Here is a 25,130-nt window from a genome sequence, read left to right on the forward strand (position 1 = left end):
ACTAGGAGCTATTACTCTGAAGTTTTTTAAGAAATCTGTGATCTATGCATGGCAGTGCATCCCTATAATCACAACATCCAAATACCTGAAAGTGTAAGGATCCTGTGTTCCAGGCCAGTGTCTGTGACAAAGTGAATTCAACATAATAAAAAGAATTTATTTGAATAAATATTTTTTAAAACAATGTGTGAACCAAATACAATATTTGGAACTTTATTTGACTCAGATTGAACAAAAAAGTTTAAAAAATGTATGAAACATAAAGAAAATTTGTATACCAACCAATGCACAGATGCTAAAATGTTCAGGATTTGTTTGAAAATAATACAGTGATGATACCAGGGTAGCAAGTATGAGCTCTTGAAGCAAGATGAGTCATGGGTTGTAATCCTGTGGAGAAACACAGGTAGAGGCACATATCATTCTCTTTAACTGATTTTATAAGTTGAAATTTATCACATTTAGAAATGTGATCAAAATATATTGTTTGAAAAAACTTTAGATGAAAAAAAAAATAGTATTAACCCAAACTTAAGACTCTCAGTCTATGCAACAACTAGAAGTAGGCTCACCTGAGATCTTTACAAAAGTGCTTTATATGACCTCATGGACACAATGAAATGAAGCTATTCATGTGGTTGAATAATCAACTACAGAATGAAAGGAAATGCTTAAATTTAGAGGGAATACAGGCACTAGAAACCTATTGGAATGTCAGTGTCAAACAAATTCATTATTCATAAATTCCTTGGGATAAAACACTTATTGTTCAATGATACAATAATACAAAAGAGCTGATAAATTTAGATAGCTGCTTCAAGGGACCATGTGTGTGGATAGGCTGCACTGTGCAATGGACAGCTGTGTTTGGATGCAGTGTGTGCCTTCCTGTGAAATATACCATTACTCAATGTCAGGTCTTGGGTTTTGAGATTTGCTTGTGGGTATGCATAATTGCTTACTGATTATTTTATTATATTAATTTCAGTGTAAAAGATTTAAAATCTGTTTCCAATGGACAGTGGGCATTTTTTTTCAGGATTTTATACAGAGCCTATAATATCAAAACAATAAAATTCAGAAATATTGGGTGTGTCTGACTGTCAAAGATTTCCCCTGTTGCAGTCACCTGCTACTAACATGGCCTTTTGAATTCAATGTTATTGATGCTAAGTTTTAGAGATAAAATAAGCATAATTCTATTGAAGTTAAAGTAGAGAGCCTCAATTTTAGAGTATGATATCTTCCCATAAGACCTCTGGTCCTCACATTGACTGAGGAAGCTTTAAGTGTCAGAACTAACAACTGTAGCATGGGGAGATTCTTACATTTTCTAAAGCCAAGTCGTCTCCTTTTATTGTGTGTCTCCAAAAATAAAACACACACACACACACACACACACACACACACACACACACACACCCCCTCTGGCTATGGGATAGCTATTTTAAAATCACAATATAAACACCAAATGCTAGAAACAGTCAACTTTTTCAGGTGCAGCTTGCAGTCCGTCTGTACCATATGTTAGAATTACACAGTACACCTTACAGCCTGACTCAATCTTTAGGAAACTATAGTTACTTTCTTCTTGGAACTTTCCAATAGTCACACTATTAAAATAGAAAAGGATTTGTCCTTGCCAGAACAGGTGCCAGTAGTGACCCTAACAAGTCATTCTATAAAATCCTCTGTTTTTGTGTCTGTGAGTGTTCCAATTTTTCCATGTAGCAGAAAACAAGTTACTCATCTGGATTCTCATTGCAACCAGGCTCCAATGACTTCAAAGAAATCTGTGACTTGAATCTGATTTATGTGTCCAGAGACCATTTAATCCTCTTAAACCTGTCCTAGGTTATCATCTCCTCTATCCTTAACAATACTCAAAAATGTATCATACAACCCAAAATGTTGCTTACTTAATGATACTTGCTTAATGATTCCATTTCTTCCCTTCTTAAAGCTACAAATCTAAATCTCCCATTTCTACCAATTGAGCTACAATATGAATTTAAAAATCAAACTTAATGGAATATTTAGAAACAAAGCAGAAGGGGGAAATGGAAACATTTTATCTTCATTATATTACAACAAAATTAATTGCATTGATGCTTGAAATAAGAACTTGCTAATTTTACAACAAACTTCTAAACAACCATGGAGAGGAAATGAACTCTGAGGATAACTCCTACAAATGTTAGGTTTTGTTTATGTGATAATCCAAATGTGCCAAATGCAGAAGTTCATGATCAAGAACTTTTTGATAGAATCCAGGCAGTTAACGTAATGGTTATCTTGATTAAAGTCCCAGGTCAGAAAAGGAGTTAAGCTGGTGCCTCAGATTGAAGATAGACAAGCAATGTGTTCGTTCATCGCAGTACCTGAGTGCAGTCATGTGTGTGACTTCCAAGGCTGGGGTGAGTTTCCCTTAGGCCACAATGTTTACAAACAGAGTTGGATCTGAGACAATTAAACTGACATGTGCTTTACAGATGGTAAACCCTTCAGTGCCTAAGCATTCTTATCGTAACAGAAGGAAATCACATGCTGTGTAACTGACATTAATTGTGTGTGTCTGTGTCTCATCTTTGCTGTTTTCTGGGGCTGGGGTAACCTGCTGGTTTATACGAATTGATGAAAATACACTTACTTAATTTTTTCCATGGTAGCCTATTCAGAAGAGCAGTGAAAGGGACAGGCACTTGTGAGTAAGAAAGGGTAAATACTGCTGAAGTTTTTTGTTTTAAAGCAATCAGTTCCATTCTCTCAAAATTTAGGAAAGAACTAACAATGTTGATTTGGTCTACACACACACACACACACACACACACACACACACACACACGAATGTTTATGTGTGTGTATATATACATATATTGTATGACTAAGAAGAAAAAGGAAACAAATTGATTTGTCACTTCTTCCCCCAAAATGATTAATCTGGGCAATCAGTGTGCTACCTGTTTCCAGCTAATATGGATTTATATAAAAATAGTAAACAAAGTACAACTCTTTCTAAATACAAAGGGGATGTCTCACTTCCTTTAAAGAAAGTAAGCAAGAACTAAAGTTACTAAAACCCGAGGTCCAGGGGGCATAAGTAGCTTTGGGATTTGTATGCCTCTAGCCTGTCCCCCATCTGAATTCCTGGTCCCTGACTGAAGAAACAGAGATGCAGACACCATCTGTGACTAATGTAAAACCTCAGAGTTGGAGTGAAAATGGTCCTAAGGCTGAACTATGAAAACAGGTGAGACCGCAATGTCTAATTCAAAAATAAGACAGTACAATGCTTCTGATTTCTTAGTATTAAAACTTTAAAGTATCTTTTAAATGTAGCTGAATTTTTAAAATTTATTTCCAAGTCCCTGTTTAATTTCCCACACCTTCCCATTCCCCACCTTTCAAGTTGCACAAGAAACTTCAAAGGATGAAGGATGCACATGTTAATGGACCTAAGACATGTGTAAACCTACAAAAGGTGGTTTCCAAAAGAATTATTTGTTTTCTTTATAAATTGTTGGAAAAATAGAATAAAATGGCATAGTTCTTTTTCAATTTTTATTAAATATTTAATACTGATGCATACATGTAATATTTTTTATTCAATCTGCCACCCATTTCTCCTCTTAACTTTTCTTTCACATGCTCTCTTTTAAATTAGTAACACTGAGTTCATTTAGTTCTACCTATATGTGCATGGGTGTTCGAAACTCTAGTGCAGTGTTCATAGCCTTTAGGGACCATATCCTTGAAGAAAAGTGGCTCTTTCTCTCCCAGTAACCAACAACTGCTGATAGTTTCTGGTGATAGGCAATTCTTTTCTGATTCCTTCTACCATACAGGATGGTAATTTGGTTTATTTGATCTTACACATGTCTGGGCACCTAACAATAATGAGAGGCTGAGTGCTCATTCCTAAAAGGGATATCAATATCACACCCTCTGCTCCCTGAAACTCATGGATTATCATGGAAGAAAGAGCTAAAAGCTTGTTAGGAGCCAGAGGGAGTGAATGTCTGTACCAAAACAGTAATTTACATGCACAGAGTTTTGCTTGCACAGATGTTTGTGATTTCTGGTGCCCACAGAGGCCAGAAGAGGATATCAGACCTCTGGAACTGGAGTTAGAGATTATTATGAGCTGGGAATTGAACCTGGGTCCTCTTTAAGAACAGTCTGTGCTCTATACCACTGAGTCATTTCTCTCACCCGTCTATACTTTTTAATTGTGCAAATATTTACCTCAGTTATATCATATCCACTTTAGATGTTAAGAAACCAGGTTACTTTAAATCAAAATATTTGAAAGGAAGGCAAATGCTATATAAAAGGCAAATGTTTTATAGAAGTGAAACAGACTATGTTTTCAAAGGTCAGTGACCTTTCTAAAAGGATAGTCGAATCAGAATTTGAGATAAAATAAACACGAAATGGCAGGACTATCGCTCAGTGGTGGAGCACCCGAGTAGCATGCCTGAGGCCCTGGGTGTGAGTCCTAGTAGTAAAAACAAAGCTATATCCATGCTCAGCTGTTACTGTTCATGTTGGGAGAGCCTGCAGAAAACTTGGGAAACAGGAAAATACGTATGTATGTATGTATGTATGTATGTATGTATGCATGTATGTATGTATGTATGTATGTATGAACTGAAGAAGGACCACAAACAGTAGTATTTGTAGTCTGAATCCAGCCATGAAATATGAATTTACAACTGGTCTCAGCTATTACATGAAGGGCATATTTATTATTGGAAGACATATCCTTTCAAAGCTTACTATATCTGAAGAGGACCTGAGCCAAACAAAGAGCTGGGATTTGTGAATAGGATTATTTAATTAGACTAGAAAAATTTAATCGCTTTGCAGGAATGATCCAGACCCCTTATGAAAAATAAAATGACAGAATTAGATGCGTGAGAAATGTACTGAGAAAAATGCACATATAAATAATAAAGCAGAGACAAAACAGGCTGTGGCGATGGCAACCGTCAAGCCATACTGCGGAGCTGACACCAAGGAAGACTCAGAAAAGGAAGGCTGGTTGGGCAGACAAAGCACCTCTCTGCAGGAAAAAGATGCTAAAGTTTTGCACACTGGACCTGCATCTCAGGAGTCCTGTGTGTCAGGAGTAGCCTCCGAGGACTGTGGCAGGCCTGAATGTCTGGTCGTGGGAACTATGTCTCAGCTATGTCTCTTACAGGGGCAGCTCCCAAAGAAAGATCTGAGCAGAGCACTCTTATGGCCACAAAATTTATTTTGTGGATATTTTCACACCATCAGTAAATTTACAGTAGCTTTGCTCTTAAACATTGCCTGGACTTTAGGAAACAGAAACATGAAACTCTGCTGTCCCTGCCCATCACATTCACTCTGCTTTTGGAAACCCAATTCATTAATATATTTAAATGAAAGAAATCAATTTTTAAAATGGATTATTCAAGCTTCTCTTTTATTTTTTTCATAAATTAAAAACATTTTGTCATTCTGCATTTAATAAGCATTGCATGACTGTGAATTAAATTAAATTTCAATTCTTATTTGAAGACAGATCATAAGCAGAGCGACTTTTATTCTTCTGGATTGATTTAAAGCAAATTGTTCTATGTATTACAGCAATCTTAAATATATTTAAAGTTTTTAGAAATTGAGAATTATGTGAAATAGTCTAAGAGTTTAAGTTTAAACGAGGCAATTAGCTGGTTACAAGTGGAACTACTAGGCCTTATTTAAAATAATGAGGTCTGACAGTTATGGAATCTGAATTATTCATTGATAACTAGCTTTTCCTCATCTGCAAACCATGGCTAGCATTAATAACAGAGGTGTAAGTGTGATAACCAAAGAGTCTGACATTAAGAACATGCATGCAAATGTGCTAAATTCTTATTTAATTAAAAAGGATCATGATAGCAATATTTTTTCTGAAAGAAAATCATTAGGCAAAATGTGTTTTCTCATGTTACAGCTTTCCTTCTTTCTGAGGTAGATTTTGCATAAGGAAATAATTGTTTTCAATAACATAAATTTTTCTTAATATGTAGCATTAATAAAGTATAAAGAAATACAAGTATTATTTAAATTGTTAAATTCTTAACACAATAATTTTAGAATTATAATTCCCTCATATTTACCCATTTAAAACAAGGGAAATTACATAGCTCCATATTTTAATTGAAAGAGAAAAGCAAGCCATAATAAATTATATGCAAAAGGGCAAATAACTCGATTGATGATCATTTAATAGAAATGAGCACTGTGATTACCATGAGCCAATTTACTTCCTGGAAGCACAGTTCAAAACTAACAGAATAAATCAAGTTGTTGGTCCCCATAATTTTCCAGCAAAGAAAGAAAACTTGCTCAGGGTCACCAGGCATAAATCCATATTGTCCTTTACAGTCAGAAATTGCAGAACTCAAGGAGGGACGTGTGTACATATGTATGTAAGCATATACACAAGTATACAACATTAAAGCAATAATCTTAGTCCTGGAAAGAGGTTGATAAAAGAAAACAAGCCAGAACTAACACACCCTCATTTTTGTGTTGGGCTTTTGTGTAATTGTGTCAAAAGTCCATGAGAGAAATAATTGAAAGGAGAAAGGATTTATTCAGACTCACAATTTCTGAAGGTTCAGACCTTGGTCCCTTGCCCCAAGAGCTAGGACAGAGGTCCTTCCCCCACTTTGTCAGTCAGAAAGCAACCAGTGAGGAAGGGGATTTGAATCAGGTATAACCTTCAGAGACACACCTCTGGTGACTCACTTCTTCCACTCAGTTCCTCCCAAAGTTTTAAACACTGCAATATAGTGCCACCAGCTGTGGATGAAGCATTCAACACATTACGATGAGGGCACATTTCATACTCTATACATAATACATGTACCTACTGTGGGCACGTTTCATATACTATACATAATACATGTGCTTACTGTGATCTCTATGTTATTTTCAACATTGCTTATAAATGTCTAATTCAACACCTAATATTAATTCTTAAATTATCAACCATCTATAACAATCAGTCTAACTATCATCCTCAATGAACTCCCAAAATTACTGGTTTATATCTGCTGTTTTGTGTAATTATTTTTAGAAAGCACATACAGGACCTGTTCACTCTCCGAAGTCTCTTCCATTGATCACTGCCATAAGAAGGGTAACAATAACTCCATTTATGAAAGACCTGTTGTAAGAAAGGGTGAGAACAGTGAATAGGTCCTAAGAGGTAGTTTTGTAGTGTTAGTATCCTCAGCTCATAGTTTCCAAATTGAAGTTCTAATAGGTCAAATAATGTACCCAATGTAACACATTTAGGCTCAGAGGGCCAGAATTCAGACTTGTCAGCCTGACGAAAATCCAGGCTCATAATCATCATAATGCATTCCCACTTCTCTGCTCTCCTGGGAATTCAATCTATATTGCAGGGGAAAAAAGTTAGGAGATGTTCACCACCACACCTGAGATATAGCATGACACCATAAATCCAGAAAATGTGAGATATTAATTAATAATTTTTTGAGTCTAAAAAATCAAAGTGTACACCCAAGTGAAATGAAGGAAAAGATGATGACCAGTCAGCAGGGTCAGGAAATCTCATGTTTCAAGTCTTCTCCCTGGTATTCCTAGGCGGCACAATCCAGAGAAAACAGTTAAGTGACTCTGGTTAAGCCTTCAGTGTCTCCAGAGTCTAAGTAAAGAATGTTCCAAATTGGGCTTTCAGATCCATCTCTGGATTTATGGCTCTGCGCCTATGCATTTGTGGCACAGTGGTCTCTTTAGAAAGACTTACAAAAGGAGAGTTTGAAAAATGGCTTTTTTTATTAGTGCAGATATATATTCCATAATGTGATTTTTTTTCAGTACAGATGTCAGTTACAGTACACCTATCACGCTTGGCAGATTGTGTCATTGGTCAAGCAGGAGAGAAACCCCAATATAATGATTAATAATCAATGTGTCTGGCCTTTAAGTCCACCCAGAGGAGAAATGAAACACTGATATAGAATCTCTCCCTGAAGGAAGAAAAACACTGAGGGTGGAAAAAGAGGGCAGGATGAGACTTCCTTGGAGGAATATAAATAGTGAAGCTGTCTAGTCTTGGGTTCTGCTTGGTTTGGTATAAAATCTTGTAAGTGAATGATACATGAAGTTTACATCATAGTTTCTTTTTGTAATAAAACCATTAATATAAAATAAGTAAAATATAAGGACACCACTTTTGAGCTTTTTTCTCCTTTCTTGACAGCTGCTCTCCTGCCCCCTTCTTCCTGCTGAGCAGCACAGTTTGAAACAGATGAGGGGACACTGCAATATCCAGGCAGGAATGATTACAGCTTGTTTCAGTGTTGGAGTCAAGTTAAACTGTCTCTGGAAATGCTGATCTGCGTATTCATTTTGGCCTGACTCCCTAAGTTTATACTCTTCCATCATCCCTTCTTACACTCTCGAGTTTCTTTGGTTGGCTATATCGGTCCTCGAAGAAAAAAATCAGGCAGGTGCAATTGAAAATAGGGTATACAATCCCATTGATTATTTTATGCTAATGAATGAACTATCTAGCATTATAATATTTCACTTTTTGTGCCCTCCTGGTGGTAGCAAAAGATAAATTCTAGAGTGTCTTTAATTAACTAAAGGGAGCAGAAAGAAATCTCTGTGGATTAATAATATTTATGGCCCTAAAAGGAACAAAATAAGAGATGAAGGTGGGAGGGGTCACCTAAATGGTAGACAAGTCTTAGGGAGTTAATTAAAACAAAATTCATGCTTATTTTGGCCTTTTCATCTGCATACAGTATTGATGCCAGAGAATAATGAATGGAAAAATTTTAATGTTCTTATTCTTTGTCCTAGCCTGTGTAATCTATTCCTTCCTTCACTTTCCACCCACATATTTCTATACATAACCACCCAGTCAATGACTGAAAACTCCAAGCAGCTGCCTTTTATATTTATTTGATTTTTTAACTGAAATTAATTTCTTGAAGTTGTACACAAACCAACAGCTTAATTGTTTCATTTCTGAGCTTTGAAGGAGAGTGTTATGGAAAAGTCTCTCCAAATGTCAAGTAGTTTAAAGCCAATAACAGAAAGATTTGGGCTCTAGTTATCTCTCTCAGCATCGTAAACAGCATGAAGTTTTCATAAGCTCGCTGGTTACCAGAAATAACCACGGCGGGGATTTGTTGGACTGTTTGGAGAACAAGGCCCAAGGAATATGAATCCAGAATTAAAGGGGAAAAGTGGAGAATCAGTGACCCATTCTCTGCAGTGTGTGTGCAGTTTGCTTCACAATTTCTACCTTGGTCCTCATCACGACCATTTCTGAGTTTTTTAAACCAGGAAACGGACAGCAACAGATGCAAATCTAGTCAATGTAAATCAGAAATAGGGAACTCTAAGTTGATTCAGTAATAAATAAGAATAGATAAATATAAACTATTATTAACGAGTTAAAGAGTTATCCAAGCCTAGTACCAAATGTGAAACTTGGAGTCATTTATTGTGACCTTATTATGCTTTGTCCAAAAACAGTTTTGAGAGGTTTGCTATCAGTTATCAAGGTCCATGTTGATAAGTAAAAAATCCTACAACAATTGATTTCTCTTATGAATAATTTCTTAGTTACTCATCTAGATCTCTTCCTAGGCTTCATGTACTTGCCCACGTCTCCCTCAGAGCATCATTAAATAAATGCCATTCTGTCTGGACCAGATCTTATATTTTCTAATTAGACTGTTTCTATCAGTAATGTTCCTTCATGTAGTGGAGCCTCAATGAACGTCCAGGAGCATGAAGGTGCTGGGACTTCTGGTTCACTGAAACTTCCAAAGAAAAATACCAATCTGAAACAAACTGATCTGTTCTATAAACACACACCTGTTCTCCTTCCTTGAACCAGACAATCATGCCCTTCACTGATCCTACAAAATCAGGGTCTCAAAATAGGGTTGAGTATTTTTGTAGAAAGATTTTCCATCCAGAATGAATGTATAGAGCAAAAATCTAGCTCACACTCCCCTCAGGAACCCTTAGGCCCTAACTAGAGGCAAAAAGAAGATATTCTTTTATAATTTAACCACCAAGAATGAGTGCCTTGAGAAGCCAACCTTCAACTGGTTCACAAAAGATGACAGGTATGGAACATGCAGAAACCCAACCTGACTCATTCTTTATGTCCTTGGCTGGGTTTGTTACTCTGTCAGGTTTTTTGTTTGTTTGTTTGTTTTTTGATAAAATTGTATTTTTAAAATAAAAGTGTATTTTCCAGTTAAATTTCTCAGGTCTAAGTTTAGCTGTATTATTCTATTTGAAGACAAAGTCTGAAAAACAACTTGCAACACACTGTAATGATCAAGGAAGTAATAAGTGGACCTTCTAAGAAGCATTTGGGGATTTTAACTGTCATTGACTCAGATCCACAACACCTGGAAGCAAGGGAAGCTGGCTTCCTGGGAAGGGTAGAGAGAAAGCCCACTTCCCTTCAGTGATCCCAAAGGAAAAGGCAGGCCATACCAACTGTTCTGCATACTCATAGCTACATGTAATCCCCTCTGTAACTTTTACTGGATCCTCTGCCCTTAAATATATTTAGTTGTGTGACATTAAAACATATAAAAATATGTCTATTCATATCAAAAAATGACTTTTTTTAAAAGTTCAGTTCACATCCTCATCATTTACAATCTTTATGATGTTAGCCATGTTACTTTATGTACTTAAATTATTCAGAATTATTCTGATGAATATACAAGACATTTGTGGCAAATCATAAAGAAATGATAGGAAAATAGTAGGAATGCAAATAGGATGTATGGAATTAAAAGATAAAAACTCATAGGTCCAATAGGTCTGGCATTGCATTTTTTCTGATAATATTATAAAAAAATTAAAAATGAAGAGAAAAAAACACATTTGGCAGTACAATAGTCTGTCTTTTGAAATTCTTCTGCTCCTAAATTCAAACAGTATGATGATCACAGGTGTACTTGATATATCAGCAATGATTACCACACAAAACATTTCAGTGGTATTATGATTCCTTCTTAGCATTGTCCCTCATGGGACTTGTTCTTTCACTAAATTACTCACTTTAATTGAGAATTATAAAAGTACATGGGGGGTATTGCCATGCTGAGATCAAAATGACTGAAGTTTCATAGGCTTCCTTTTGTGTGTGTAGGTTGACGGTAGCATGCTCTAGCTTAATTTAATAGATGAAATAGCTGTGTTTCTTAAGTACAGAAATTAGATGAAAAGCATTTGCTTTTTACACCCAAGGTCTAAATCATTATATTTGTAATTTTCATTTCCCACTGAAATAACCATAGAAACTTTCTTCAATAAAATGTGTCATTTCTTAACATTGTTGTCAGTCTGGTTTTTAAATTGCTTCTATTAACTTTGGGAAAACACACTCCCACTCAAGTTTCCTATGGAGGTTTTCATACCCTAAAATTTTCCATGATCCCCTTGCCAAATTGTAACTGTGAAAAAAAATTCTCCCAGTTAGCAAAACAGAAAGTCAATGAAATGTGTAAAGAGAAGGTTAATGGTATAACAGGATCAGTTTATATCAAAATATTGAAACTCAGACAGAGAAATAACACCTACATATAGAGAACGAAAGATAAACATTTATATCTTGAAACTAATCTGGCACACAGCATGAGGTTGCCCAAAAATAAGACAGCAAGTGAAACATTGAAAAAATCACTAAGGATAAAGATCCAAAGAGCTCTAGACGTTCTGAAGAACCCTAACATTAGTACAGACTATAGAAATCACATGCTTCATGCTGGTTCTCCCAAAAGATAAGGGAGAGGCTAAGAGTCTTCTCCTGGATCAAAGAAGAGCTGGAGCAAGGGACAGAAGACTCCAAGTCCACTGATTCCTGTTTGAATTGGAAGCTATTTCTAGAGATTTATGAAGCTTCTTCAGATCTAGACTGACTTGAGGAAAGGAAAGGAAAGGACATAGTGACTGAAGTTGAGGCTAGAGGACTGGGGACAGAGGCCTATCAGAAGGGAAAAGGAAACAGCCCTCTAGCTGAAAGGCTCCATGCAAATTAATCCCATGCCCAATCCCTTGTCAAATGGCTTATCTCTTCCAAAGTCCTCTTTGTGAAGTATTATCTTTTCCTGAAAACCTACTAATATTATGAAAAAAAAATACCTGTCATTTATAGGGCACTCAAGCCATACTCTTCAGTCAAGACCACAGATCTATGACTGAGTAGCTTTACCACATGACCAAGCCCTGAATGTCACCCATGTAGCATGGCTGAAATCCTTTGGAAAACTACTGTAAAGGACATGGAGTCTGAAGTGGGGCGACCTGAGTTCAAGTCTTGGATCCGTGTCTCAGTCTTGTGACCTCCCCATACCTCCTGCTTTACTCTCTTCACTTATGACATAGAGAAAGTGACACCAAGCATCTCATTGCTTAACCAAGTTAGTTACCATGATGTCAGCAGATGCCTCACCAGTAAACTCCTCTAAACTGCTGGTAAGTTAAATGATTACTATTGTTCATATTTAGGTCTTTGACTAAATACTGAAATCTCACTGAAAGAAACAACCACGTTTGGCTCATCTTTGCATGAGAATACCTAGAATGAGACACAACTCAAAGGAAACTTGGGTCCCTAATGTCAGCCTGGTGACAGAGATGTTCATCCTCATGTTCCTTCTTTCCATGTTTCAAAAAAAAAAAAAAAAAAAAAAAACACAAAAAACAAAAAAAAAAAACATGGCATCCTAGCCCCTTGAGTCAGGAGAGATCCATTTGACTCCTTCTGGTCTGTGAAGTGTAAGTTGAGTTGATTTGTTGCTTCCTAGGTAAAGCAGTTAAGAAGAAAGGATGGGCTTCATGCCTCCTTTCTGATTTGCTGGTTAAATATCAATTCCATTCCTTGAAAATGATGTTGCTTCTATCTTCCTGGCTCTCTAAATAACTTGATAAAGCTAGGAACTTCTGTAACCTATACTGCACTGTAAGTTGAGGAAGGAGAGATGACAAGCTTTTGGCATGTTAGGATACCTACATTTTTGCAGGTGCTTCTTATAGCAAGTAACCCACTCTGATTTGTAAAGTTCCTGATGGCCAATTATAATATAGAAAACAAAGATGGGTAAACCATATGTGGTAGAGCATGTCAGTTATCTTACTAGCATCAGGAGGATGAGGCAAGAGGATCTCAACTTCCAGAGCTTACTGGACATTGTTCTGGGTTATGATTATAAAGTATAATTATATATTTTATAATTACATCCTTTATAATTATGAAGATTATACTTTATAATTCTAAGACCATGAGGAGGGAGAGAGAGGGATGGATATAGAGGAGAAGAAAGGAAGGAAGGGGAAAGGAGTGAGAAAGGGAGAGGAGGGAAAGCAGAGAAGAAGGAAGAGGGAAGGGGAGAGGGAGGAAGAGTGGAAGGCAGTAATGAAGGAGGTGTGGAGTGAAGAGGGAAAGTGTGGAGAAGGTAGTAGGGGTAAGGAAGGGAAGAAGGAGATGAGAACGGTGGAGACTGTTCTTTTCAGACTTTCCAGCCACATTTCCCCCAGAAATTACTTTGTCTCTCCAGATTAACTTTAAATTTCTTGGCACATTCACAAACTGAGTATCCACAGAAATCATCATTTGGACAAATACTTTTAAAGAGACTTTGAAAACAGTTGTTATGTAATAATAATGATTATGTTCCTTATACTCATAACCGCCTTAGACGCTGGGTACATATTAAGTAAACTAAAATCTTCAACCATATTTACCTGTACCTGCCTCATAAAACAACACAGTAATGTTAAAACATAGATTTTTATCATGGTAGTTTCTACACACCAGAGTTCTCAATCGTCAATCCACCTGCTAGTTTTCAGAATGTCTTTTCAGTCTTAAAGATGCCATACCATGGTTAAAGAAGCACACACACAAAACAAACAACAAACAAAAACAGCAGACTGTGATTCAGTGTTTCAGATCTAAATCAGGACTCCTCTACTTCCTAAGCAGGTTTTACAGCCCCTTATATCTCAGTTTCCTCATTTACAAACAGGAATCTTACAATGCTTTAAAGATATTTAAATGGACTAACACATGAAAGTCCTTAGGATAACATGTGACAGTAAAATCAATAATATTATTATTCAGATGCTACAACACGGCATAATCAAATTATACTATAATTTATGGTCAAGTGATAACACTGGGCTGTGGTGATATTTTGTTTGTGCTCTAACAAATAAAGCTTGCCTGGAGATCAGAGGGTAGAACTAGTTTGAGTGTCTATCAGGTAACTAAGAATTAAGATTTTTGTACTCTGAATATACATAACAAATATTGATCCTTTAACCTCTTTGTGATCTGCTGCATTATGACATTTAAAACGTTTTAAGTTTTCTGCAATGAACCATGACCACAACCAACCTTTGAAGTCTCCAAAAGGATGATGGGGCCCCACAACAATAACACCACATGGACTATGATAACACCACTAAGCTGACAAACACCACCCAAAGATCGGCTTAAAACTACAAACTGCTCAGGACAATTTCAAGGTAGCTAGCTAAAATGATCCAGCCTCACAGATTACTCTAGCCAGGACTTGAGACAAGCCCTGCACTTTCCCATTATACAGAGGCTGGAAAACAAATGATATAGCTACCTTTCCCAGAACTTGACAACCTAAATTTTTCTTTTCAGGGTACCATAAAGATGTCATTGCCCCCAGACAGGAGGAAGTTAATTAAATAACACGATGCCCATGATCCCAAAAGGGAGGCTTTGGGTCATTCCATGGGTTATAATATTTGTCATCACTTATGGTAGTTGGTTACAAGTTATTATTGGTAATAGTCAGGAAAAAAGCTGAACAAAGGAGTTTAGATTTAGGGTTATTGTTTTGAAAAGAAAGGGGGGATATAGATATGATAAGATATAAGGGTAGACTATTGAATCTGCTCTGGAAAGAAACATGGGGGATATAGAAATAGGATAAAGAGATAGATTACAGAATCTACTTTTAAATAAAAAAAGAAACTACTAGTTTTAAATATGTTACATTGATATGGATTTTTATATATTGATACATTTAAGACTATTTTTGTTGGAATATATTGGACATGCATTTTTACTTATGTTCAAGGTATTGTACCTATACAAGGTATTGTACCTATATATAATTTAGAAATCTAATGCAAATTTTTAGCCCTTGAAAGCTATTATTACAAACTACTTAGGATAATAAAGAAATGCAGGTTAGTAGTTAGTTACCTATTACAATTAAACTTGTCATCATGTTAAGTAGGTTTTCAAGGTCCAACAGGGATATATTTTAGGTAGACATGTGGTCTTCAAAAACTTCAGAGAGCTACAGAAAATGGCATTTAAGATGTTTTAATAACATACTTTTTTTTAATGACAATGGGACATATCTGCTCCTGGCAGCACCAATCTACTACAGAGAAGAAGAAACCCCACATGAAGTTTACTTTCTTTGTGGCAAAAGTTAGCCACTGGGCAAGAAAACACCCTTGCCTTGGTTGCTGACAGTATGCTGTCCAAATTGAACATGTAGGACAGAAAAGAAAGTGGATGCTGAACTTTGCCAAGATAAGGTAGGACAGTCCTTCAGAATATCTCTTTCACAGAAAAGTCTGTCAAATATACTAGGCTGTAGGCTGAATATGGATGCCCCAGCATTGCAGAAAAACCTTGGGTGACTGTCTAAGCAGCTAGCTGTTTTTTGTTAGTTCTCACGTTTTTTTGGAAGTCACTTACCTTCACTTCCTGCTTACTCAGGTAATATTATTTTCTTCTCAAGTCTCTGATGGAGTTAAAGACTTTATAGTTATAGTTTTCCTGGTTACCATATTCAGAAAAGAAATTCACTGAAGAGGTGTAAGGCATATATGGTTGAGAGACATTAAAAGATAGTTTTGGTAATGCATGTTAGAATAGAATTAGTACAACCTTTTGGACTCACCAAAATAGACTAGATAATGGAGTATTTTCTCTGAATTTGTCAAATGTTTATGGACTAGACATTGTTGATGTATTTGTTGATGATATATATTGTATATTGTTGTTGTATATAGTTTTTACTATATTAGTTATAACTTTCTTTTTTATTTTTGACAAAAAATGGGGAAATGTAGTGATATTTTGTGGTCTAACGAATAAAGCTTTCCTGGAGACAGAGGGTAGAGCTAGCCACTAGTTAATCATTGAGGTCAGGCAATGGTGGTACACACCTTTAATCCCAACACTTGGGAGGAGAAAACAGGAAGTGATATGGCTGGGAAGAGAGAGGAATATAAGGCAGGTGGAGACAGGAGCTCGCCCCCTTTTTATGCTGAAAGGAGTTGGCAAGGTAAACAGTGGCTGTGATTTTCTCCTTTGTCGCCATGATATTTCAGCATTTACCCCTATTTCTGACTCTGGGATTTTATTATTAAGATCAATTAGAATTTGTGCTACACAGGGCATTATGAAAAAAAAGATGAAAATAGTACATATATTTATACACAAGACGGTATCAGATCAGTCTGGAAAATCCTAAACCTGGAAAAAATATTTATTTTAAAATGTCCAATATATGATTATAATCATTAAAATTTTAATAGGAAGCCTTATATACACTCTAGGTTTATTCATTCCAAGCAAGACTCACACTAGAACTCCTTTTCATAAAATGTTTATTAAGTTAGGTTTTTCAGAAAATTACATATTCAGCATTTTACCTAAAGGGAAATAAAGAATTTTCCTCTTCAGAGAGTTAAAATGTTTAGTATCAAAAATTGTATTTCAGACAGTAAAAGTAAATATCAATTAGTCAAACCCTAACTGTAAGTCTTAATAATGCTTGTTAATCTTGCTAAGTGTACTTGTTTCATATGCAAATATGGAACAAACTGTACAGTATTTTTCTCCACAAAATTATATTCAATGGCAAGTTCTTAGAGTGCTGTTCACACTGAGATTAAATATGCAAAAGAAGAGCTCTCCCCATATTTTATTCCTTTAGAATATTTTAATAAAAGATTAACTTCTACCGTGAACACTTTCATGTTTTTTTAGCTTCCAGTATCTTTGTTCTGGCTTTCCCTTCCTACACCTGGTTCTATCACCTTGAATCCGAGCCTTCTTTGCGGTCTCTTCAACCTTTCAGATTCTTGTAGGCAATGATGGAGGTAGGGAGAAAGCCAGCAAACAGGGTTCCAGGACCTCTTTGCCCCACCAGCACGCAACTCATTTAACAGTATACAAATGATTTAACAGTAAGCCCAGCTGAGCTCCCAAAGGAAATCATTTCCATTCCCACCCCTGATTGCAGATGGAGGTCATGTTTCTTTCTCTCCTTAGTCATTGCTCAGCCAAACTATTCATATTTACATAATTCTCCCAGTAGTGTTGGGTAAACTTTTTGAAATCAGAGCAGTTTGTAGAGTTGTGCATCCAAGAAAGAGTGTGATGGGAGAACCTGAGAGATCTGGGCCAGGGCATGCGAAATGAATTTGTATTCACTTCATGCTGCATACTCTCTTCTCACCTTTCCAGAGACAATCTGTGCTTTTGGAGGCTGGTTTACATGATCTTATTCTCTCATATTCTGTGGAGTTTTGCAAAACTGAGGCACTAAGCTAGCTGAATGTAGAAAGCGATTGGATTGGGGGTGTGTGGCACCTGTCTGTCAGCAAGAGCTGTGTTCTTATACTTCAGCAAGAAAACAATCATGGTTTCTGCCTGAGTGCTCTCTTAAATCTGCAAGAATTTCCTCCAGAGTTCTATACCTGTTCTTTTTTTCTTCTTTTTGTAGAACTTGGGTTGTTACTATCTCTCCTACTGCTTCCCTATCCAAGGTAATTCCTCATATTTCCTTAGCGTCCTTGAATCCTACCCACATCATTCTAGAAGGCTGCACCCCACAGTCTCTTCAGTAACCCCTCACAGGGCATTCCCCCTGTCCCCATTCCCCTATTTCATTTTGCCTTAAACCTGATTTCACAGAGATTACCAAATGGTTTCCAGTGAATGGGCACTAGTGGGCACTGCACATGGTATCTAGACAAGCACACATAATAGTTTGTTCTTTTGGGTTGTTCAGTGTTTTCCTTATTGGGAATCCAGAAACAGTACAAATTGAAGATAAGCCTAATCAGAGGGTGGGTAAACAGTAAAAGCAATTAGACATTTATTATCTTCAGTACTTCTCAGAGACTCTATCCTCTCTATCATGTGTTGAGATTCTCTGGCATTCCTCTCATATGTCAGCATCACTGTTATTTGATAAGACCGACATGTGACCTAACTGAAGAAGTACTTTTCTGCAGACCAAAAACTGCAGTTCCAGTATTAATAAGTTGTTTGACTTTGGGTAAATTTGCCTGGTTTCTGGGTCTTTACATTTTTCTAGTAGGGCAAAGCACACTTCTGTCACATCTCAATGTTAATCCTTATTGTTTGCACAACTCTGCTCGGGAGTAAAAACCTTCAGTGTAATATTCTACTGTCATGCATGCCAAGTCCACCTTATCATATAGCCCATAAGTCCTACCATACAATGTTAAGTTCCTGTCAACAAGAGGAAAGGAGATCTGGCATACAAAGGGTACATGATTGTCTGCTCTGCTTGTGGAGGCAATTACTAGGTCTCCTCTCATTCTTCAAAATGGCATGCGCAATGAGGTGATATTTGAACTAAAGTAATTGGTACATGAACTTTTTCCTGGACTGGGAAGTGCAGAACCTCTGAAGCGTTCTTTCTGGATAAGCAGTCTGACTGTCTGATGTAATCTCACTTTCATTTATTTTACTCATAAGCCCCGACTTTGTACAACTCCGTGTTTTGTAATATGCCTTCTCTTCACTTGGTCTAGAGCCAGCTTGCCAAACCCATCTTTTAATTTGTTTTGTCATTTTTTGTCAGTTTGTCTTTGTTGTTTTCTTCTTCTTCTTCTTCTTCTTCTTCTTCTTCTTCTTCTTCTTCTTCTTCTTCTTCTTCTTCTTCTTCTTCTTCTTCTTCTTCTCCTCCTCCTCCTCCTCCTCCTCCTCCTCCTCCTCCTCCTCCTCCTCTTCTTCTTCTTCTTCTTCTTCTTCTTCATCTCCTCCTCCTTCTCCTCCTCCTCTTCCTTCTTTTCTTCTTCTTCTCCTTCTTCTTCTTCTTCTTCTTCTTCTTCTTCTTCTTCTTCTTCTTCTTCTTCTTCTTCTTCTTCTTCTTCTTCCTCCTCCTCCTCCTCCTCCTCCTCCTCCTCCTCCTCTTCTCTTCCTCCTCTTCCCCTCTCTTCCTCCTCCTTCTCCTCCTCCTTCTTCATCTTCCTCCTCCTTCATCGCTTCTTTCTGTTCTTTTTGATTCTATGCTTTGATTTTCATTTTTGTTTTTACTTTTTATTATTTTCCCTAGAATTTTTTGAGAGAGAAAATTACATGAAGTTTTGGTGATAGGATGTGGGGAGAATTTGAGAAGAGTTGTGGGAGAGATAATAATATGATTAAGAAATATTTTATGAAAATATTTCATAATCATTTAAAAATTGAGCCATACTCAAACACAGTTATCTTTCACCCCATTTCTATCACACTTTTCCTGCCTCTGCTAGCATCCTGTCACACTGAGCTATGCATATCTAATCACTGCAGCATGTCTCCTGTGGTGTTTACTTATTTTTGAGTTCTCCTTTCTCACCTTTAAATCAACAATAGTGAGTCCAGCACAATCTGTACAGCAAATGATCATAAGGCTAATGAATTAATATGATAACTTAAGAACTATAACAAATGCAGGAATGTTAAATGTATTTGTGTTAGCTTTCTTTTAAAATTCAGTGAAATTATATATATATATATATGTGTGTGTGTGTGTGTGTATATGTGTGTGTATGTATATATATATATATATGTATGTATATATATATATATATATATATACACTAGTTTATCCTTAGAAGCAAAGATGCAGCCAGCCAGACCAGAATCAACATAGCAATAAATCAAGAACTATAAGTGTAAGTTGTCCTAAAATGCTCAGGCAGAGGAGAAAGATTGTATCTCTAAAACAAAGTTGTAATGTAAATTGACACACAGCTAAGAACAAGAGATGAAGAAAGGCATGAAATGCATTAAGGAAAACCCTATGCAATTTTGGGAGTAGCGATGTTTAGTTTAACAGAGTAGACAAGTAGAGAGTGAAAAGCAAACCGTTGTGTGAATTCTGCCAAAATGCCTGTAGTATGCTCCTATAGCTAGCCCTGTGCATCATGTCCACAAAAGTGAATTAAACTGTAAAAAGGGCTTATTGACTCTTAAAAATTGAGTGTATATCATATGAATATACATATAGGAGTACGAGAGAGTTCAGAATACATGCCAGATGCCCTGGAGCTGGAGTTACAGGTGTGGATCCTGCAAAATGAACTCCAGTCCTCCTGAAGAACAGCAATTGCTTTTAATCACTTAGTCATCTCTGCAGTACAACTCTCATGATCTTGATGCAAGTAACAAAAGTACTACTAAGACACAGTCACTACTCTTCCTCCTTCTAAGGACTATGTTTTCCAGCTCTGGGAACACTCAGGAGTACTCATGGATCGCTTACTGGGATGTAATGCGGTGAAGACTGGAGGAGACATGTAAAGACTTACACAGCAAAAATGACTGAATCTCAGATAGTGGGATGAATATGATCATGAAGTCTTAAGGGAAAGGGAAATGTAGAGATGTGGGTATTGAGAAAACAATACACATAGGTAGAAAAAGAAACACAAACAAGATTCATTTTGGCAGAACCAACATCAGGAGATATAAAGCATGCTTTGTAGACCTCAGAAACACAGAACCAGAAAAACAACAACAAAAAAACCCCACTGTTTTTCGTGTTTCTGTTTTACTTGTGGTTACCCCGACTAAAACAGCTTCTCTTAACTAGTCACTCACTGTTTATTCTTAATAACCATCTTTCTCCTCGGCAATATAACTCCTGCCATAATCTAATCCACTCCCTGAAATTTTTTTTTTTAATATAAGTTCAGCTTTTAATGTGAAGCGAGTAATCAGTGTATATGAGTCTTTTAACCTCTAGCAGCACTGCTTTTGTTTGGGGGAAATAGATCTAAATCATGTAATGATAGTTATTAGCTCGAAAGGGTTTCAAATGTCTTCCAGTAGAATAATGAGTAGCCCAGGGAGATCTAAAACTTAAGCTTAGAATATTTCCTGTGGATGAATATTCTGTGCCAAACTGAAAAAGAATTTCAGAATCAGAACTAATAGACACTGAATCTTTTTGGTAAGGGATATGATGGTTTCAGTATAAAAATCAAAAGAAATTTGCAATTGGGATAAGTCAATGTATTTTGAGCTTTTCTCTCCACTCTTTTATTGTGATCTTTCTTACATTTTAATGCTGTTGCTGTAAGTATGTATGTGTGAAAGTCAACAAAAGTCTGCTCTTAGCACCATCTTCTAGTCAGAGTCACCAAAAAACATGGGAAGTGGCACTATGTAGACTCCTTTTGTCTAGGATGATTTTGGGGGACTATTTTTAAAAGCAGAATTTAAGCTTGTACTTGGCTCAGTCCCTTTTATTTTGTTTCAATGTATTGCTACATGACTTGAGAGAGCAAACTAAAAATTGTCAGAGTACTGTCAGGGGCAATGCATGCATAAACCAATCTAGTTCCAACACCCTTATTAGCTTTTCCACTTCCCATGAAAAAATTATTTCTGTCAATATTTTAATTTCAACCAGATGGGGTGGAAGGAGTGAGTGGCATGTGAGCACAAGGTTGACAGAAAGTTGATGACTGCATGCAACAGCTTGATTAGGAAGTAGGAAATAAAAACATTCAACTAGGTATAGGTGGCATCTACATGTCTCCCTCTCAGGAACATGATGTTATAGATTATATTATGTTTAATAAAATACTTATATTGTAATAAGTATTTTTTAAAAACACTTAACATTTTAATAAATTGTTAAATATTATCTAGGCTTTTTAAGGCCCAATAAAATGTAGACTGAAATAGATATAAATATAGTCTTAAAATCATTATTCAGTTTTCTTATTAGCTTTCTAAACACCTTGAAATGTATGTGTCAGCTTCCCAAGTAAAAAGAAGTATAATTATAATCATACAAATTATTTGTCTGTGGTTGTGAGGGTCAGAAAGGACCATCCTAAATCAGCACTCAATACCATGATATATCTTCAAATCAATATGCTATTTCCCCCATTTTCTGTAGCCTAGGCCTAGGGGTCAAGGTTTGGTGGGGACAAAGGAAGTCTACATACACATTTTAAAATTACTTGATCATGACCAATGTTATGGGTCAAATTGAGTACTCCAAAAAGACGATGAACTCTCATTGTCTATCAGGTGATGTTATTTGGGAAAATATTGTGAGCTCCAATAAGGTAGTCCTTAACCCAATGTAGCTGTGTCTTTCTGAATAAAACTGGCCTGGAGTGAGGGGGATGATGCAATAAGAGATAGACACACAGGGAAAGACCATGTTAATATAAAGGCAGATTGCCTCAGAAAACACATGCCTATATCTCCTTTCTTTATGGTTTTTATACATACATAAAATATGGTGTGTAGATAAATAAAATTCTATATGTTTATTTGACATGAAATACAAGTGAAGAGGCCATGAAAACAAAGAGGACTAATAGGAGAGGAGGGAGAAAGGGGTGGGTATAACATGAATCTTAAAAACTCTTATTAGTTTAAAAAAAAAAAAAAAAAAAAAAAAAACAGAGCCAGATATTGGGGTGAAAAACTGAAAGATCAGAGAAACAGAACAAGCCACAGCCAATCTCACCCTACCAACTCCTCAGATGATCCTGTTTCCATAAATCCTTAGACTGAAAGCCTCTGAGTCCTCACCTATGAGGGTCTCAGTTGTGACTAACTGCTCTTAGTTCCTGTCTCCTCATACTATATATACCTTTCTCCACTAAGCCATGTCACTTTCTGGGATTAAAGGCATCTGTGCTTTCCAAGCAAAGGCATGAGATCTCAAGTGCTGGAGTTAAAGGCATATGCCACCACTGCCTCACTCTGTTCTCAGTGTGACCTTGAACTCACAGAGATCCAGATGGATCTCTGCTTCCCAATTGATAGGATTAAGGGTGTTTGCCACAACTGTCTGGCTTCTATGTCTAATTTAGTGGCTGGCTCTGTCCTCTGATCCTCAGATAAATGTATTAGGGTACACAATATATCACCACATTTAGGGTACACAATATACCACATTTCCCCTTTTTGTCTAAAATAATAAAAGAAGGTTGTAACTAATATAAGAAAAACTATATACAATAAGTACAATAATTATATAAGACACATACAATCAAGAGTTAAATTAACAATGACTAGTCTACTAACACTTGACAGATTCAGACAAAAAACTTCCATTATTTATCCTATTTTGGTGAGTCCAAAATGTTGTACCTAATTAACTTTCTATCCTAACTTGTATTACAAACTGAAAACTATCGTTAAATGTCTTTCACACTTATACACTTTACACTTCTTTAGTGAGTTTCTATTATGAATTTGTTAACAAGAAAAATCATAACTATAAATATCTAATCTTCAACTCCCTCAGAGACCCGAGAAGGAAATATTAACTGAGTAAGGAGGAAGTGCAAACAAGCAATTTCCAAAATAATATGAGAAATGACAGAAACAGCTGGCTGCCTGGACAGTCAACTAAGGTTCCTCTGCAATGTTGGGACATCCATCTGTGGCCTACAGGTCTAGCATATCTGACAGACTCATTTGTGAAGCACGATTGTCTTACAGGGCCTTCCTACCTTATCTTGGCAAGGTTCAACAGTCCTTTCTTTTGTGTCCTGCTTGTCCGTTTGGACAACACACTGTCAGCAGTCGATGTAAGGGCACTTTCTTGTCCAGTGACTTACTTTTTCCACAAAGAAAATAAACTCCATATGGAGTTTCTTCAATACCCATCATCTTCTCTGAAGTAGATTGATGCTTCCAGGAGCAGATATGCCTAATTTCATAAGAAAAGAAAAAAAACTATGTTATTATAACATCTTAAATGCCATATACTATAGATCTCTGAAGTGTTTGAAGATGACCTATCTAAAATATATTTCTGTTTGACCTTGAAAACATACCTAATATGACTACAAGTTTGATTGTAATGGCTAATGCATTTCTTTTATCCTCATTAGTTGGTAATAACTTTCAAGGACTAGCAATTTGCATTACATTGTTAAATGAGCTGTATACGTAAAATACCTTGAACAAGATTAGAAATATATGTATAATATTTTCTAACAAAATCAATTTCTAATTTGTATCAACATACAAAATGTTGTATCAACATACAATATACAAAAAATCCAATCCAAAATAAAATATTTAAAACTAGTAGTTGCTTTTTAAAAGTATATTTAATAATCTACTATTTTATCTTATCATGTCTATATCCTCTTTTTTAGAGTAGATTCAATAATCTACCCTTTTATCCTATTATTTCTATATCTCGTTTTTCAGAGTAGATTAAATAATCTACCTTTTTATTTTATCATATCCATGTTCTCTTTTTTTTTCTTTTCATAGTAGATTCAATAATTTACCCTTTATTCTTTTATTTCTGTATCTCCTTTTTCAAAGAGTAGATTCAATAATCTACCTCTTATCTATTTCCTCTTTTTTCTTTTTTCTTTTTTAAAAAGTACCTTGAATCTAATCTCCTTGTTTAGCTTTTTTTTTTTTTCCTGACCACTATCAATTAAAAACTTGTAACCAACCATTCTAAACAATGACAATTATCCATAACCCATTGAAAGACCAAAAACCACCTACCTCACCTCTTGGGAATGTGGGCATTGTGTTCTTAAAATTACTTCCTGCTGTCTAGGGGTGAAGGCATCTTTAGGGGATCCTGCAAAGAAAAAATTTGAGTTAATTGTCAAGCCCTGGGAGAGTTAGCTGTATCATTTGTCCCAGTCTGCACAATGCTACAGCCAACCTCACCTCACCAACTCCTCAGATAATCCTGTTTCCACAAATCATTAGACTGAAAGCCTCTGAGTCCTTACCTATGAGGGTCTCAATTGAACTACTCCTAGTTCTTATCTCCTAATGC

General features: G+C 36.2%; 1 long non-coding RNA gene across 2 annotated transcripts; it reads right to left on the reverse strand.

The window, feature by feature from the left end:
- Positions 1–227: 227 nt before the first annotated feature.
- LOC114689762 lies at positions 228–24,003 on the reverse strand. Of its 2 annotated transcripts, none has more exons than XR_003733979.1 (4): positions 23,827–24,003; positions 7,116–7,189; positions 6,625–6,822; positions 228–390 (listed from the first exon to the last, which is right to left on the reverse strand). It is a non-coding gene; the product is annotated as an uncharacterized LOC114689762 (long non-coding RNA). The 2 variants fall into 2 exon arrangements; XR_005091326.1 differs by lacking the exon at positions 23,827–24,003 and adding an exon at positions 9,265–10,210.
- Positions 24,004–25,130: the final 1,127 nt, after the last annotated feature.

This window comes from Peromyscus leucopus, chromosome 4 (genome assembly GCF_004664715.2).
Source record: "Peromyscus leucopus breed LL Stock chromosome 4, UCI_PerLeu_2.1, whole genome shotgun sequence".
Classification (NCBI taxonomy): domain Eukaryota; kingdom Metazoa; phylum Chordata; class Mammalia; order Rodentia; family Cricetidae; genus Peromyscus; species Peromyscus leucopus.